The sequence below is a fragment of the Eubalaena glacialis genome, chromosome 14 (assembly GCF_028564815.1).
Source record: "Eubalaena glacialis isolate mEubGla1 chromosome 14, mEubGla1.1.hap2.+ XY, whole genome shotgun sequence".
In the NCBI taxonomy this organism is placed as follows: domain Eukaryota; kingdom Metazoa; phylum Chordata; class Mammalia; order Artiodactyla; family Balaenidae; genus Eubalaena; species Eubalaena glacialis.
The window spans coordinates 7880975-7896843 of record NC_083729.1 but is presented as its reverse complement, the minus strand read 5'-3'; the positions used below and the strand labels follow the sequence as shown (position 1 = coordinate 7896843).

The window sequence follows — 15869 nt, the reverse complement described above, 5'->3', positions numbered from 1 at the left end:
AACAGCAAGGTTCCTGCTGAAAACCTTATGAGCTACAAATGTTTTCTTTACATCTGAGGAAACCAAGGATAAGTAAGGTCACAACCTTGATCTGCATCACACCAAGTGGGGGACACAGCCAGGACTTGAACTTGGGTCTGCCTGGCTTCAAATCCTGAGTATGGTCTTTTCCCCCATTGTCTTTGCCCCAGTTTCAGGGGCGAGTTAGCTACGACAGGGGCCTTAGCAGGAATGGAATCACCAGTGCTCTCATAGTCAGTAATTACAAGCTGGAACAGCCATGACTTCAATACCGTATTTAATTTTTGTAAATACTTGGCTTTCTGACTGCATATGAATAAAAATGCCCATTACACTAACCAGATACCCAGAATTAGAAAATAAGCCATTTTTAAACCACCAAAACATCTAGCGGCATGTAATTATTCACTGCCTACAGACTTTATATTTTTAAAAGAGTCGCAAAGAGCAGGAATGATGAAGCTGGCATTATTACTCCGTCATTAGATCACCATGGTGTTTTAGTCATGTGATTAACAAATTTCCCTCCTGATTGAAACTGAAATGCCAATCAGGATTAGCTGGATTTCAGGGTCAGTCATGGGAAAGTATAAAATGGAAGTGGCGGTTTTGATTACACAAGCCTAGAAACTGGCAGGGTGCAGCCTCAGACACTGGCCTGCTGTCCTGGACAATCTACCAGGTAACAGTGTGAGCTCCCTTTGATGCCACTGATTTGATGCAGTTGGAAGGAAATTCCTGTCAAGATGGCAAACTGTCACTGCCTGGTGCTCCCTCCCCTAAAATCGACCTGGAGAAATTACAAAGTAAGAGAAGCACGGGTCAGAGGAGCAAACACCAAGAACAATGAGATCAGAAGGTTCAGAAAACCAAAGAACGGCTTAAGCAATGCCCGGCATCAAAGGTGCCTCCCAAACATCACCCACGCAACCTGCTGAGATGACCGAGCTTTGCCACCACAGCCAAGGGGAGCATCACCCTCTAAAGGTCTGGCAGCGTCTCAGAGGGGGCAGGACACCGTCAGAACTAACTGAGAATTGGAAGCTGGTTTCAGGCGGGTCTTCCGAATGGGGAAAGCTTGACTAGGACCACGCAGGGACCATGACTCTGATTCTGAGGCCAAAGGTTCAACGAATCTGAGGGCACAAACCAGCTCCTGATGTTTTCCATCGAAAAGTTGATAGTCTTTCTGGAAATTTCTATAAGAACAACCAAGCAATTACCTGGAAAAATAAAGTTAGTGAAGACAGAGAAATAGCACAGGGTCATACTAGTGTAGGCAGTAGGTGCGGTCCAGGCCTAGTATGGGTAGACGTCTCTGTTCTTACTGGTTGGAGTGGGGCTGGCGCTGGGGTGCTGGAAGACCCCCAGAGGTGGCAGTGAGAGGGAAGGTTAGGGCACTTTTAAGTTCCGCTCTGGCCGCCATTCTGCCGTCCTTAGAACAGTCATTGTGGGCCCATCAGGCTAGGCCCCTGCTCCTCGTCTCTGTGAAATAAGCAGAGCACTACATGATCCTTGCTGGGGTGAAGATATGAGAAAAACAGGTGAGGACAGATCCCCAACCTCAGGCATCACCCCCAAGCACCTACAGCATGGGGACCTGGGGAGACTGGCTCTTTCCAAAGCTGCTGAGGGTCAGAGATAAAACCCCGACCAGAGCTTCAGGAAGGGAAACAAAAAAATGGGAGTGATTCTCTGGGATCTGGACCTCAACACCCTGGGTTCTATAGGCAAGGGAGAATTCTTTTTCCTTCTCTCCTCCTAGGTTCTCCAGCTGCGCCTCTGAATCGGACAGATTGACAAAGAGGAAAACCAACGTAAATTTATTAGCTTGTGCATCACGCATACACATGGGAGTACCCAGAAGTGAATAACTCAAAGGGGGTTAGAATTTGGGGTCTCTTCATCTAATTTAGTAGGGGAAAGGGATGGGGAGAAAGGACATTTTGGGAAAAGCAAATGACTTTTTGGAAAGATAAATGGGCCTTTAGGGGAATAGATGGAGATATGACCGTTTGTGACAATGTCTGGATGGGTGGTGCAGACTCCGAGAAAAAAAATCCCGGAGGGGATTTATGACAATTGAGTTCTTTTTGGAGACTCTGCTTTCAGGCAGATAAGGGATTTCAGGAACTCAAATGCCTTCAGCTCAAAATAATTCTTATGTCAACATGGCAGATTTGGTGTGGCAAATCCTGATCCCTTAGGTTCCATCCCTCCCCTCCCATTAGACTCTGGGACTGACACAGGCCTGGCCTTTGACACTTCTATGGGGTCCTGAACCCACAGGCCAAAGTAGCCAGATTCCTGAGAAGGACAGCCATTCTGAAATAAAGACGCCCAAATAAACATCATTTACTCCCTGAAGCAGAATGACTGAAAGAGGAGGACAAAAAATTTTTAAGAGCATAATAATAAAAATACTTAAGATAAAGGAAGAATTGGCAAAACCATCTGTAAGAATAAGAAAACAGGGACTTCCCTGGTGGCTCAGTGGTTAAGAATCCGCCTGCCAACACAGGAGACATGGGTTCGAGCCCTGGTCCGGGAAGATCCCACATGCCCCAGAGCAACTAAGCCTGTGTGCCACAGCTACTGAGCCTGTGCTCTAGAGCCCACGAGCCACAACTACTGAGCCCACGAGCCACAACTACTAAGCCCATGAGCCACAGCTACTGAGCCCCTGTGCCACAACTACTGAAGCCCACGCACCTAGAGCCCGTGCTCCACAACAAGAGAAGCCACCGCAATGAGAAGCCCGCGCACCGCAACAGAGTAGCCCCACTCGCCACAACTAGAGAAAGCCTGCGTGCAGCAATGAAGACCCAACGCAGACAAAAACAAACAATTAATTAATTAATTAATTTAAAAAAAAAAGAATAAGAAAACATTTTTTTTAAAGAAGAGGAAGGGCAAAGAACTTGAGGAGACATTTCACCAAAGAAGATAACACAAATGGCCAATGAGCACATGAGAAGAGGCTCAACACCATTAGTCATTAAGGAAATGCAGATCAAAACCACAATGAGGTACCACTTCACACTCATTAGGATGGCTATTATGAAGGGGGAAAAAAACAGAAAATAACAAAAGTTGAGGAGGTTATGAAGAAACTGGAACCCTTGCTGATGGAAATGGGGCAGCTACTATGGAAAACGGCACAGCGGTTCCTCAAAAAGTTAATCATAGAATCACCATTTGACCCAGCAAATGAGTATAAACCCGAAAGAACTGGAATCCAGGACTTGAACAGATATTTGTACACCCATCGTCATAGCAGCATTGTCCACAGCAGCCAAAAGGTGGAAGCAACCCCAGTGTCTACTGACAGATGAATGAATAAACAAAACGTGGTATATACATACAACAGAATATTTTTCAGACTTAAAAAGGAAGGAAAGGAGGGATAAATTAGGAATATGGGATTAACAGATACAAACTACATAAAATAGATAAGCAACAAGGATTTACGGTGTAGTATAGGGAACTATATTCAATATCGTGTAATAACCTATAATGGAAAATAATCTGAAAATATATATATAACTGAATCACTTTGCTATACACCTGAAACTAACGCAATACTGTAAATCAACTATATTTCAATTACAAAAAAGATAACTAAAAAAAAAAAAAGGAAGGAAATTCCAGCACATGTTATAACATGGTTGCCAGAGGAGAGAGGAAATGGGGAGTTATTTTTTCAGTTTGGGATGATGAAAAAGTTCTGGTGGCGGTGGTGATGGTGGCACAAGAATGTACTTAATGCTACTGAACTGTACACTTAAAGTGGTTACAATGGTAAATTTTATGTTATGCATATTTTACTATGATTTTTTTAAAGCTTCCATCCACTTATCTCCATGGAGACAAGACTCTACTCTCCCTGTAATCTGAGCATCCCTAGGAAGCTGCAGTGTCCCTGGAGGCTCTGCTCTAGGCCCTCAGACCCTGGGGGATGGGGGAAAGGGAAGGGGCAAAGGGAACGTTGGGAAGTGATGAAAACGTTAAATATCTGATTTTGGTGATGGTGACATGAGTGTCTAAATGTGTCTAGGGACTTCCCTGGCGGTCCAGTGGTTAAGACTCCACGCTTCCACTGCAGGGGGCGCAGGGTTCGATCCCTGGTCGGGGAACTATCCCGCAGGCCGCGTGGCACGGCCAAAAATACATAAATTAAGAAGACAAAAAAAAAATTTGTCTAAATTCATCGAAAGGTACTTGTAGGTGCATTATTTGTAGGTTAATTATACCTTAATAAAGTTAAATTTTAAAATGGGGATGGAGGAAACAAGATTGGCCGAATGTGGTTAATTGTTAACAAGGGTGGTGGGTACGTGGAAAATTATTGTTCTATTCTGTCTACTTTCATTTGTATTTGAAAATTACCATAATAAAAATTTTTAAAAATCGAAAGACCCGTCATCCAACTGCCCTTATTCCACCATCCACAAAGACACTCCCCAGTGGGACTGAAAAGTAAGGGCCACAACTCCCGACATTTACACATTATTTACAAAATATGTTTCACAAACTTTAACTCATTATTCTCACAAGAATCCAGGGCAGCCACAAATCATCATCTCATTTCCACGTGGGAGCTCAAAGGGACCCGTGGGAAGTGACTTTCCCAAGATCTCACAGGCTGGGCAGCGGGGCTGGGACCGGCCCCCGGGGCTCCTGACCAGAGCAGGTGTTTCTAGCACCGCACCTGCTGCACGGCCAGGGCCCCAGGCACAGCCCCCAGGCAGCAACTTCCACCGCTGTCAGGCTCTCCTGGGAAAGTGCAAAAAGAGCCTCCAGCAGGGCAGTTCTAACCCAGGTCAGCAAGTGGGGCTGGAGTTAACTGCTTGTTCGTTTCCATGGTTACATCTTACTCTGCTCTCCTTGAGCCCCAAACAGGAGGCTAACACAACGGGAGGGAAACCTCCCAGCAGGGTCAGAAGTGCTCCCTGACTGTGCGCAGAGCATGTCAGCTGTCTCCAGCTTCTGAGAAAGACTCTACTCGGAAACAGTCACCAATGTGCAAAAGGAACACCATTTCCTGGCATCCTAAGCCTCAAGCCACGTGTCCAGAGGTGCCGCTCTTTAAGGAAGAGACCAACCGCACGCCGGCCCTCTCTCCACACCTGTCTCATAAAGCGGTTTCGAGGATAAAATGAGTAATGCCTCTAATGTGCCTAAAAGCATAGCTGGCTCACAGTAACCCCCGATATTTTAATTAATATTACGATTTCGAACATCTACACAGAACTTAAAGTGTTTTAGTTTCTCGTTTAAAGTAGAATTGCAGATCTTTTGTCTTGGTTCTCCAGAATCGGCCTCATCCCGAACACAGATGAGAACCATGCTAAGTGAAAGCCCCAGAGCATCCCCAGAAGCTACCAAGAAGTTGCCCTTAACCTTTGGTCTTTATGCTTCCCTGAGAATCAGAAACTTTAGCTTACATCCCAGGTCCACATTGTTGGCGCCGTGACCCCAGTCGGGCGAGTGGGTGAGCTTCTGGCTCCAGTAGGAGGGGCTGCCCCGAGGCCCAGGTGCAGCAGGAAGGTTGTCACACAGCCAGAGGCACCTGGCAGGCCACCAGGCCCCTTGCCTGGGGCTTCACTGGGCCCACTCACTGCCTCTCCATTCCTGGGTGACTTCCTGAGACCAGCATCCAGGCTTCGAGGGTCCATCTCCAAGCCCTCTGGCCACCTGCTCTCACCATCAGGCCTCCCTCAACCTCCTTTAGCACCCCACCAGCCTTACCACACCACCACCGCTGCCCCCACCGCAAAGTCTTGCTTTTTCACGGTACACCTTAGTGGTGCAACTGAAATATTGGTTCCTCCTCCTTCCAGGACAGGGAGAGCTTAATTTCCTGACTGTGTTATAAGGCAGGGGATAATTACATCCCATTCTTCTAGAACAGAAAAGATAAGATTTTTTTGTTTCCTATTAAAACAGGCTGAATATTTATATTCTGCCATAATTTCAATGCATCACCTTCTAATGAGTGAGCTGTGGCCCCTGCCTTGAGATTCTGGTCAGCCAGCAGCAAGGTGTCAAGGAGAGCGCCCTCTGGTGAAGGAACTAGGGGACAGTTAGGGTGGCAGCACGCAGTGCCAAAAGATGTCTGGATAGCAGCCTGGGGGCGGGACTACTGTGTCCTAGGACAGTCACTCGAGAATCAGGGTTTGGGCTGGGTGGAGATGGGACTGCAGAAAGACTGGAGCATCGTAAGAGCAAGCTGGCAGGAGAGGGGACATCTGGGTGGTCTGGAACCAGCTGGTGCTTCAGGGCCATTTCCCAGGAGCCCTTTGACTGGTCCAAGGGGGCTGGCTTGGAGGACTTGGAAAAAGGCAGGGATAGAAGGGCTACGGTAGTCCTAGGGAGCAGGATTCCCATCAACTGAGGGAGTCAGTCAGTGCTCCCTCGAGGCTCTGAATTCAAGCAATGATACCCAAAAGTGGGACAGACCCAGAGCGCCCTGACAAGGAACATGTAAACGCAAGGCACCCTCCTGGCCAGCAGCAAGCTGCTGCCCAAGTCTGCCGGTAGTGTAAGTGGAGTCTGGGATTTGGGGCACAGAGCAGCTGAAGGACGATGGATGGAACACTCTTGTCGACGGTGAGCAGCTCAGAGCATCCCTTCTTCTCTGTATCCTCAGGGCACAGGTAGGCACCCTCTAGGAGTCTGCTGATTGGAGCAGACTTCTGGCAGTCTGTCTTTGACGCCTGCTCACCTCAAAACAGGCCTTGCCTTCTCTTTTAGTTCCTGCCTCTCAGAGGTCTGGCCTGAGTCCCCACCTGCCAAGCCCGGACAGGAGCTAGTTGTGTGTTTACGTGCTTGCTTGCTTGTCTCCTTCCAAAAAGGATCTGAGATAACTTTCCACGATATGAACGAGATGGAAAGTGGATACGTGTAAAAATCAGGGTGTTGGATAACAGTTGGTCAGTTTCTTACAAACTAAATATATTCTTACCATATAATCCAGCAATCACAATCCTTGGTATTTACCCAGATGAGTTGGAAACATCCCCACACTAAAACCTGCACGCGGATGTTTATAGCAGCTTTACTCATAATTGCCAAAGGTTGAAAGCAAACAATATCCTTCAGTGGGTAAATGGACAAGCTGGGGTATATCCAGGCAATGGAATATTATTCAGCACTAAAAAGAAATAAGCTCTCAAGCCATAAACAGACATGGCAGAAACTTAAATGCATATTAGTACGTGAAAGAAGCCAATCTGAAAAGGCTACATGTTGTATGATTCCAACTACATATATGACATCCTGGAAAAAGCAAAACTATGGAGACAGTAAAAAGATAAGTGGTTGCTAGGGCTTGGGGGGAGGGAGGGATAAGCAGGAGGAGAACAGAGGATTTTTAGGGTAGTGAAAACTACGCTGTATGATGCTATAATGTTAGAGACACGTCATTATTCATTTGTTAAAATTCATAGAATCCACAACAGCAAGAGTAAACTGTAAACTATGGACTCTGGGTGATGAGGTGTGTGATGTGTGTTCATCATTTGTAACAAATGTACCCTCTGCGGTGGGATGCTGATAGAGGGGAGGCTGTGCATATGTGGGGCAGGGGGTGTATGACAAATCTCTGTACCCTCCTCTCAGTTCTGCTTTGAACCTAAAACTGCTCTAAAAACAAAAATCGATTTTTTTTAAATCTGGGCAATGAAAAATACTAGTAAAGTGGAAAGATAATGCCTGGGACATCCCTGGTGGCACAGTGATTACGAATCTGTCTGCCAGTGCAGGGGACATGGGTTCGAGCCCTGGCCCAGGAAGATCCCACATGCCGCGGAGCAACTAAGCCCGTGCGCCACAACTACTGAGCCTGCACCCTGGAGCCCTCGAGCCACAACTACTGAGCCCGTGAGCCACAACTACTGAAGCCCGTGCGCCTAGAGCCCGTGCTCTGCAACAAGAGAAGCCACCGCAATGAGAAGCCCACGCACCACAACGAAGAGTAGCCCCCGCTCGCCGCAACTAGAGAAAGCCCGCGCACAGCAACAAAGACCCAACGCAGTCAAAAAATAAACAAACAAATAAAAATAAATAATAAGGGAAAAAAGAAAGATAATGCCTGAAGGAAAGTTAATGGGTACATATTCAGTTACATATTCTGGTACATATTCTGTTTCCCTTCCCAGTCCTGTCCCCTTCAGTTACAAAATCAGGGCAAAGATTCCTAAGAGCAGAAATTGAGAAACCCAAGCAGTTAACATGTTTACTATACCAGGTAAAATAAAACAACTAGTCCTATATGCATCTGCATTTACAGATCTCAAAAATACAGAAGGTTGAGTACAAAAGCAAGTTCGAAACATTGTTAACAAGAGAACAATAAAGTATCTAAACACATTCTGTGATGCTGCATATTGCTTATGGAAGCATGCAGGATAAATTACGAAATCATGGCATGGATACATGACAGTAGTCGCCTCTCAGGAGAGCTGAAGGGGACAGGACTGAGAAGGGAAACAAAAGGGGCTTCAAATATTACCTGCAGTGTTTTATTTCAATAAAACAAGCAAACGAAAATGTCTGAAGTTAAATATCTGTTCCTTTAGGGTGTCAGAAATGTGAGAGTTATTATCCTTTGCACTTTGTATTTTTAAGAATTCAAAATAACTATTGCTAACTTCATCATAAAAAACTTCACCACATCCAGGGCTTCCCTGGTGGTGCAGTGGTTGAGAGTCTGCCTGCCAATGCAGGGGACACGGGTTCGAGACCTGGTCTGGGAGGATCCCACGTGCCGCGGAGCGACTGGGCCCGTGAGCCACAATTGCTGAGCCTGCGCGTCTGGAGCCTGTGCTCCGCAACAAGAGAGGCCGCGATGGTGAGAGGCCCGCGCACCGCGATGAGGAGTGGTCCCCGCTTGCCGCAACTAGAGAAGGCCCTCGCACGGAAACGAAGACCCAACACAGCCATAAATAAATAAATTAATTAATTAATTTAAAAAAAAAAAAAAAAGGAAAATAGTCACTTACAGGACAAAAAATTAAAAAAAAAAAAAAAAAAACTTTACCACATCCAAAATGGTAAGATCAAGCCAGCCAGTCAGAAGGCAGCTTTTCCTGGGGAAAATGTGTCCCCAGGCGCTCATAAACAGGGCACGTGGGATGCAGTCAGCAAGGGCCTCGATGACCAAGTGCTTTCAGTAAGCACGGTGGCCAGTCCTTCCACATCCCTCGGGACAAACCAAAGGCATAAGAACAAAAAACTAGAGAGAAAGGACCTGAGCTTGACCCCACCTGAGGCCATTTTAAATTATTTTATATGATACTTAAGAGAACCAGAGGGGCGGCCCTGACATCCATCCTCAAGGATCTGCAGGAACAGTGGCGACACTTCCTTAAAGTTCTCCGGGCCCACAGGGCTGAGCTGCCCCAACTCCATCAATGGTCTCATCGCACACCCAGGCTCAGAGGCTGCCTTCTGTAACCATGAGGGACAAGGGGACTGCCAGCGACAGGATGATGACACGGCAGTTCACCCTGATTTGCCCAGGAAACGCCCCCTCTCTCTTGCCTAAAGAAAGCCCTTGTCCCCGTCATGTTGTTCTTTGTTCGACAGCAATTGCTAGGTCCACCCCGTGCCAGGCACAAGACCAGGGACACTACCTTCCTAGACTTTGGGTCCCGGCATTGCCGAAACACTGTACTTGTAGGTGCCCCATGACACGCCACGCCAGCCCACACCTGCGTGTTTTGCAGAGGCTGCTTTAGTGGTCGGAAACATCTTTCCACAACTCCCACCACACTGACTCCTTCTCATGCTACATGACCCAGCTCAGGCATTGCCGCCTCCAGGAAGTCTCCGGGGATTGCCTAGTGCTGGATTAGGTGCCCCTCATTCTGGTTTCTTCCCTCTAGTTTGTTGCATTTCCTCCAAGGAACCTGTTTACTAGGTTATCTCCTCCACTCAGCTGGACCTCAGGGGAAGAGGCCAGACCTTACTCATCCTGGCATCTCCTGAGCCTGGCACACAGCAGCCCTCAGTACTTACCCATAGAAGGGAACTCCACGAACAGACGCCTGCGCCCAGCCCTGCCTCAGAGACCAGCTCACTGTCTATCTATTGGGAGATGGTGTTAATAGAACAAATATCAGACATCGGGTGGGCTAAGTGCTCTCCCTGAGGTGTGCGAGGTGCCCAGAGGGAGCACCCGCAGGGGAACGGCAGCCTTGGAGGTCTAATACCCCTCCCCCATTTTCTGCTCATCAGTAAAAGCTGCTGAAAGTGAGCTTTGGGTCGCATCAGCCACCACTGCTGCGGGAGGATCCACAGGGGGAGGGAAAGAAGGGCACCGCCAGTGTCTCAGGAGAGCTTATAGTCCCACAGAGAATTCTTAAGAACACTTAGTGACGTTTAACTCCCTAGGTGACAGAGTCCAACTCGCAGCTCATTTCCCTGCTGGGACCCTGCTCTTGTCCTGTTCCCCCCTCAGGTTAACTTTGCATTCAGGGAGGTGACCCTGGCAAAGCACTTAAGTTCTATTAGCCTGTAATAGCCTAATAAATGCCTGTCATCCACTACCTGGAAATTTAGAGGAAAGTTGGGGTAATTTTTACCAATCTCTAAGTACCTCTAAGTAGGAAATTGGCTGACAAACCCATGCAGACATTCTAGAACATCGTGTTCTTGTGTAATTTGGTCTCACTTTCTAGAACACTTATCCCTGTTGAGAACACGCTGTTGCTAGGTTACGACCAGTGAGTAAACACCCTGACTTTCTATTATTGTTTCATAGAATCCCAGCCCCTGTCACTTTATTAAAACGGCTCTGCTAAGGGCGCCCGTGACCTCCTAATCGGTCTCTCTAATGGACACTTTCTAGTCCCTCCCTTGCCAGACCTGTGGCCCACGAACTCGGGTATTTATCTCTGTGGCCTCTGGAACATTCCATGGGCCTCTTTGCTCCTTCCCCTGTGCCCCTCCCTGCAGCCTGCCCCTTAAATGCGGCTGATCCCCAAGCTCCTCCACCACGGCCGGAATAGGGTGAATTGCAATTCTCAAGAGTGCAGGGCCTATGCCCGAGGTGGAGGGCCTCCTGCAATCTGCATCCCAGGCCCCCGGCTGGCCTCTTCCCTCTGATGCTGTCTCCCCAGGTACACTGGTCCAGGCCGCCCCATAAGCACAGGCCTCACCTCCCACATCTACTGGGGCTTCTCCCCGAGCTTTTCCCCAGCCTCAGGCCCACGTGTCCACCTTCCTTCTGACGTCCCCACCAGGATGTCCTCGGCTCCCCCAAAGCAACCTCCCTCACCTTCCCAGGAGATTGCATCCCCCATCTCAGTGAATAAGGTCACCTTTCTCCTTCAGTTACCCAAGGTAGGGAAGTGAAAGTCATCCCCCCCACCAAAAAAAAAAAAAACCCAACACATCTCTATCACCTGGGCACGATGACTTCATGTATTTCTCCAAACCACCCCCACTGTGACTGCCTTACATCAGACCCTCATATCTCTCTCCTGGACTGCTGCAAAATTCACCTAGTCACTCTCCTTGCCTCCACCTGGATAACCCACCTCGCCCAGTCATCCAAGACTCAGTGCATTCCTGAGTGCATTCCTCAGCGCATTCATTCCTAATGAATAGCCTCATGCACAGGAATTTGTGCATAGAATGAATTCCCCTCCAATGGAGGACAATTTGGCAATATTTGTCAAAATTTTAAATGCAAACGCCCTTTGACTTAGCAATCCCACTTCAGGGAATTCATGCTCCGCACACATTCCTATGCATGAGGATATTAATTGCAGCCTTGTTTGTAATAGCGAGACACTGGAAACAACCTCAATGCCCATTCATAGGGTAAATGTTGAGTACAGCATGCTGGGTCCATGGAACATTTTATAGCCAACAGAAAGACCATGGCAGACCATGTAGTACATACAGACCATGTATGTACTAATACAGGATGACTCACAATGCAAAGAGTAGAACAGTGTTGTATCATGTGCTACCGCTGTGCTCAAAGGGGGGTATATCCATATACACTCTTGTATTTGGATTCTGTCTAGAATAAAACACCAAAAAGGGACAGTGATTGCTTTTGAGATGAAGACTCGGGGATAAAGGCCAGGGGAGACTTGTCACTATATACTTTTTGCACCATCAAAAATTCTTTACGCTGACCATGTTTTACCTTTTCAAATAAAAATACGTTCAACCCGTCTTGCACGCTGCAGTCAGCAACCTTTGCAAAGTGCAAATCTGATCACATCACGCTCCCGCTTCAAACTCTTCAGGGGCTCTCCACGATGGGGTATCTGGGAGGGTCACAGTTGATACTTGTCCTAGAGTAATTAACATCTGTAAGGTATTTTTAGCACCTTTTCACTCTCAAAAGTGTCCTGAGTAGATGATACATTATATCCTTTCTCCATCAGTGACACTAAAGATATAGTCTACCCTCCATAACTGGAGTTGCACATCTTCCTCATCTGGCCCATCTCCCCAGCCCCACCCGACAGTGGCCCCTGGATAGCTTTTTAAACTCCAGAAACTATTTACTGAACGATTTACTGCTCCCCTGCACACAGGCTATTTTTAGCCCCCTTTGTACCCCCTACTGGGGAAACCTAGGTCCCCACCCAGCCCCAGGCACAGCCAGCCACTCGGCCCCCCAGACTCGGCCCCAGGCACCGCCTCCTGTCACTGCACTGTTCTGAAAGCCACACAGAGCCCGAAGCCTCCAGCACAACATGAAGCTTTTACGTTCCTGATTTCTCTGCTATTCTTGAGGGCTGGAACTGTGTCCTGTTTGAAATCGAAGAAAACGGTAAAGCACTGAATTCCAGCCCAGCTCCAGAGTCAGAAACACTTGATTTGAATCAGGAGTCTGCCACTTAGCTCTACATCCTTGGACCAGTTACTTCAACTCCCTGAGTTTTCCTTTCTTCATCTGTTTTTCCACTCAACCTCCAATTTTTTTTCTGAGATCTATGAATGTGGGTGCATGTAGTGCTAGTTGGTATATTTCACATGGTGTAGTAAACATGTTAATTGATCGAGTTTCTCTGTTTTCGCCCTTAGGAATCTCTGCCCTGACTAACTGAATATACACACATTAACTTTCGTGCGGGCATTCTCTTTCTACTTTACCTATTTTTCTTCGCCCGGATTTTTTAATGTATCCACTTTTCATCTCGTTTGTATTTGGGTACACTATCTCAAGCCCTTCTGGGGATGAGCAGGAAGGACACATAAGCAAGAAAGCACACTAACAACAGCAGGCCAGACCCCCCGCGGGAAGACCCAGAAGAAACGGGGAGCCTGTCATGAGGTGAACAAGCATCAAACAACAGACAGCCAGAAACTGCTAGAATGGAGTCTCCCCACAGCACTGCTGAGTGGCCCATGAACATACTTCAGCCTCAGTTTCCTCATCTGTAAAATGGGGACAACAAGGGTGCCTACTTCACAGAGTTGTTGTAAAGATGAAATAATTCAGGGAGTTCCCTGGCGGCTTAGTGGTTAGGATTCGGAGCTTTCACTGCAGGGGGCACAGGTTCGATGCCCAGCGGGGGAACTAAGATCCCACATGCCGTGTTGTGCGGCCAAAATAATAATAATAATAATTCATGAAAGACCTTACTACAGTGCCTGGCACATAGGAGGGACAATAAATGTTGGCAACACATGAACTGATACAGGATGTGGAAGCACTCTCAGAGCTCACCTAGAGACATCCAGCCCTCCTCACTCAGGACTCAGAAAGGAGTTACTGGAGCTGTCCTACCATGCTTGCAGGCTTTCCCCATGGAACTCTGACTCCCTCTGGGAAGATCATCTTCCTGCCTGGAAGACAGGACAACTGACCCGAGCTGGCATGTAGCCGGGTCCTGTCCGCATCAGGCAAGCTTGTCCTCACTCGTGCCTGCTATCAAGAACCCAAAGGAGAAGACATTCTGCAGGAAGAGGTGCTCAGGGATGTCAGAGGTTTTCTCTTCAAAAGAGAAAACCTGCCATTTTTAGAAGGCAGAAAGATTTTTAAGTGGTAGCTGAGAGAGTCAATTGAAAACCAAATTGTGCCCTCTTAGCGATGAGATATCTGCTCTTACATAGCCTGTGTGCACAGGGTCACAGGCTTTCGCAGACCTGATCAAGGCCGGGTTCTAGTACTGGCGCTTCTGAGGCCAGTGCATCCCTGGGACCTGGGGGTACAGAAGGCAGTGTTTCCATGGCCAGGGCCCATGTGGTCAGCAGACGGCTAAGTGGTCAAAGAAGGACAAAGTGAGGGCGAGCACTGAGCTCTGGGAGCAGAATCCAGCAGGGATTGCAGATCTCATGAGGGATGCACTAGAAAGAACGCAAGAGGCAGATGAATACCTCTTACTAGCAGCATGACTTCAAACATGGTATTTAACGTCTCTGAGCCTCTTATTTACTTACCTGTGCACCAGAGGTGATGATAACCGTGTAGATTAAGAATACGGATGACAACGGGGTGGCACAGATTACATAGTTACGTAGTACTGGGTTCTATCCCTCTCACAATACTTTTTAAATGCAGTCTTGCAACATCACAGAACTTTGAAAAACTGTGCAGGAGACACACTCTTACCCACTCTTACTCACACAGCCCACCATCTTTCTGGCTCCTAACTGTGTCAGTTGTCACTTTATTATCTCTCAGCTCCAAATTCACCCTGTTTGCCCGCCTTGGGGATACCGGAGCTGGACCCTGGAAATATTTCCCCTTGCCAGCTGGTGCAAGGTTAGGCTCTGTCCCTAGAGGGCGCTGGAGGGACACCGCAAGGCCACGCGGGGGAAAGGGCTTCTCTCGCGGCCCCCAGGCCACCAGGACTGCTGTGCAGCAGTCGTGGAGGCATTCCTTTCCCAGCAAACCTCACCACCACCCAGCAAGCCGCTTTCACTTTCAAGGACCAGCTCCAGCCTGCTCTCCCAGCCCAACAGCTTGGCCCTGGAGACCACTCTGGTCCCCATTCTGGCAGGTTTTGCGTTCCTGCAGGGGCCACGCCCTCTCCTAAAGGTCTGAGTCCCATCTTGGGGACTCCAAGTCCATAGTCCCTTCCTTGTCTACTCCCCCTCGGCCCCAGCGGGGGCAGCTGCTCCCCGCACCTGCTATTCTGGTGTGTGTGTGCCTGCGAGGACTCTTTTGCCCTTTTAAAGGTTGACCACATGGATTAGTGTCCTAGGGCTGCCATAACCAACTGGTGGCTTCAAACAACAGAAATGTATTCTCTCACGGTTCTGGAGACTAGAAGTCCAAAAGCAAGGTGTCCACCAGGGCTCATTCCTTCTGGAGGCTCTGCGGGGGCAGCCACCCCACACCTGTCTCGGCTTCTGGCATTGCCAGCCATCCTCCGCATCCCTTGGCTTACAGCTGCATCACTCCAATCTCGGCCTCTGTCGTCAGATGGCGTTCTCCTGTGCATCTGCGTCCAAATTTCCCTCCTCCTATAAGAATACGAGCCATATTGGATTAGGGCCCATCCTAATGACCTCATCTTAACTTGATTACATCTGCAAAGACCCTATTTCCAAATAAGGTCAGGCTCACAAGTATCATAGATTACGGCTTCAACACATCTTCTGGGGGGAGATACAATCCAACCGATAACACCCCCTTTTGCTAGCTGATCATTCTTTTTATGACATTTCCCCCGTGCAGATTACTGCTGTGGTCTCTGCTCCCTGACTCACTCAAGTCACCGTGCCTCTCATCTCTACCCCTCCAGCACCCTGACCCGCTCACTGCCTCTGCGCTCACCCGCCTGCAGCCCCATCCAGAAGGCAGCACACAAGACCATGTCACTTTGTTGCTTACAACCCTCCAGAGACTTCTTAGCCAGGATAAAATC

General features: G+C 48.1%; 1 long non-coding RNA gene across 1 annotated transcript in view; it reads right to left on the bottom strand.

Moving 5' to 3' along the window:
• The window catches only part of LOC133074580 (uncharacterized), a 32395-nt gene extending 17119 nt beyond the window's left edge, over nucleotides 1-15276 (bottom strand). The window contains exon 1 of the long non-coding RNA XR_009697198.1: nucleotides 15255-15276. This is a non-coding gene — a long non-coding RNA (uncharacterized LOC133074580). The remainder of the gene's footprint in view (nucleotides 1-15254) is intronic.
• Between the last annotated feature and the right edge of the window lie 593 nt (nucleotides 15277-15869).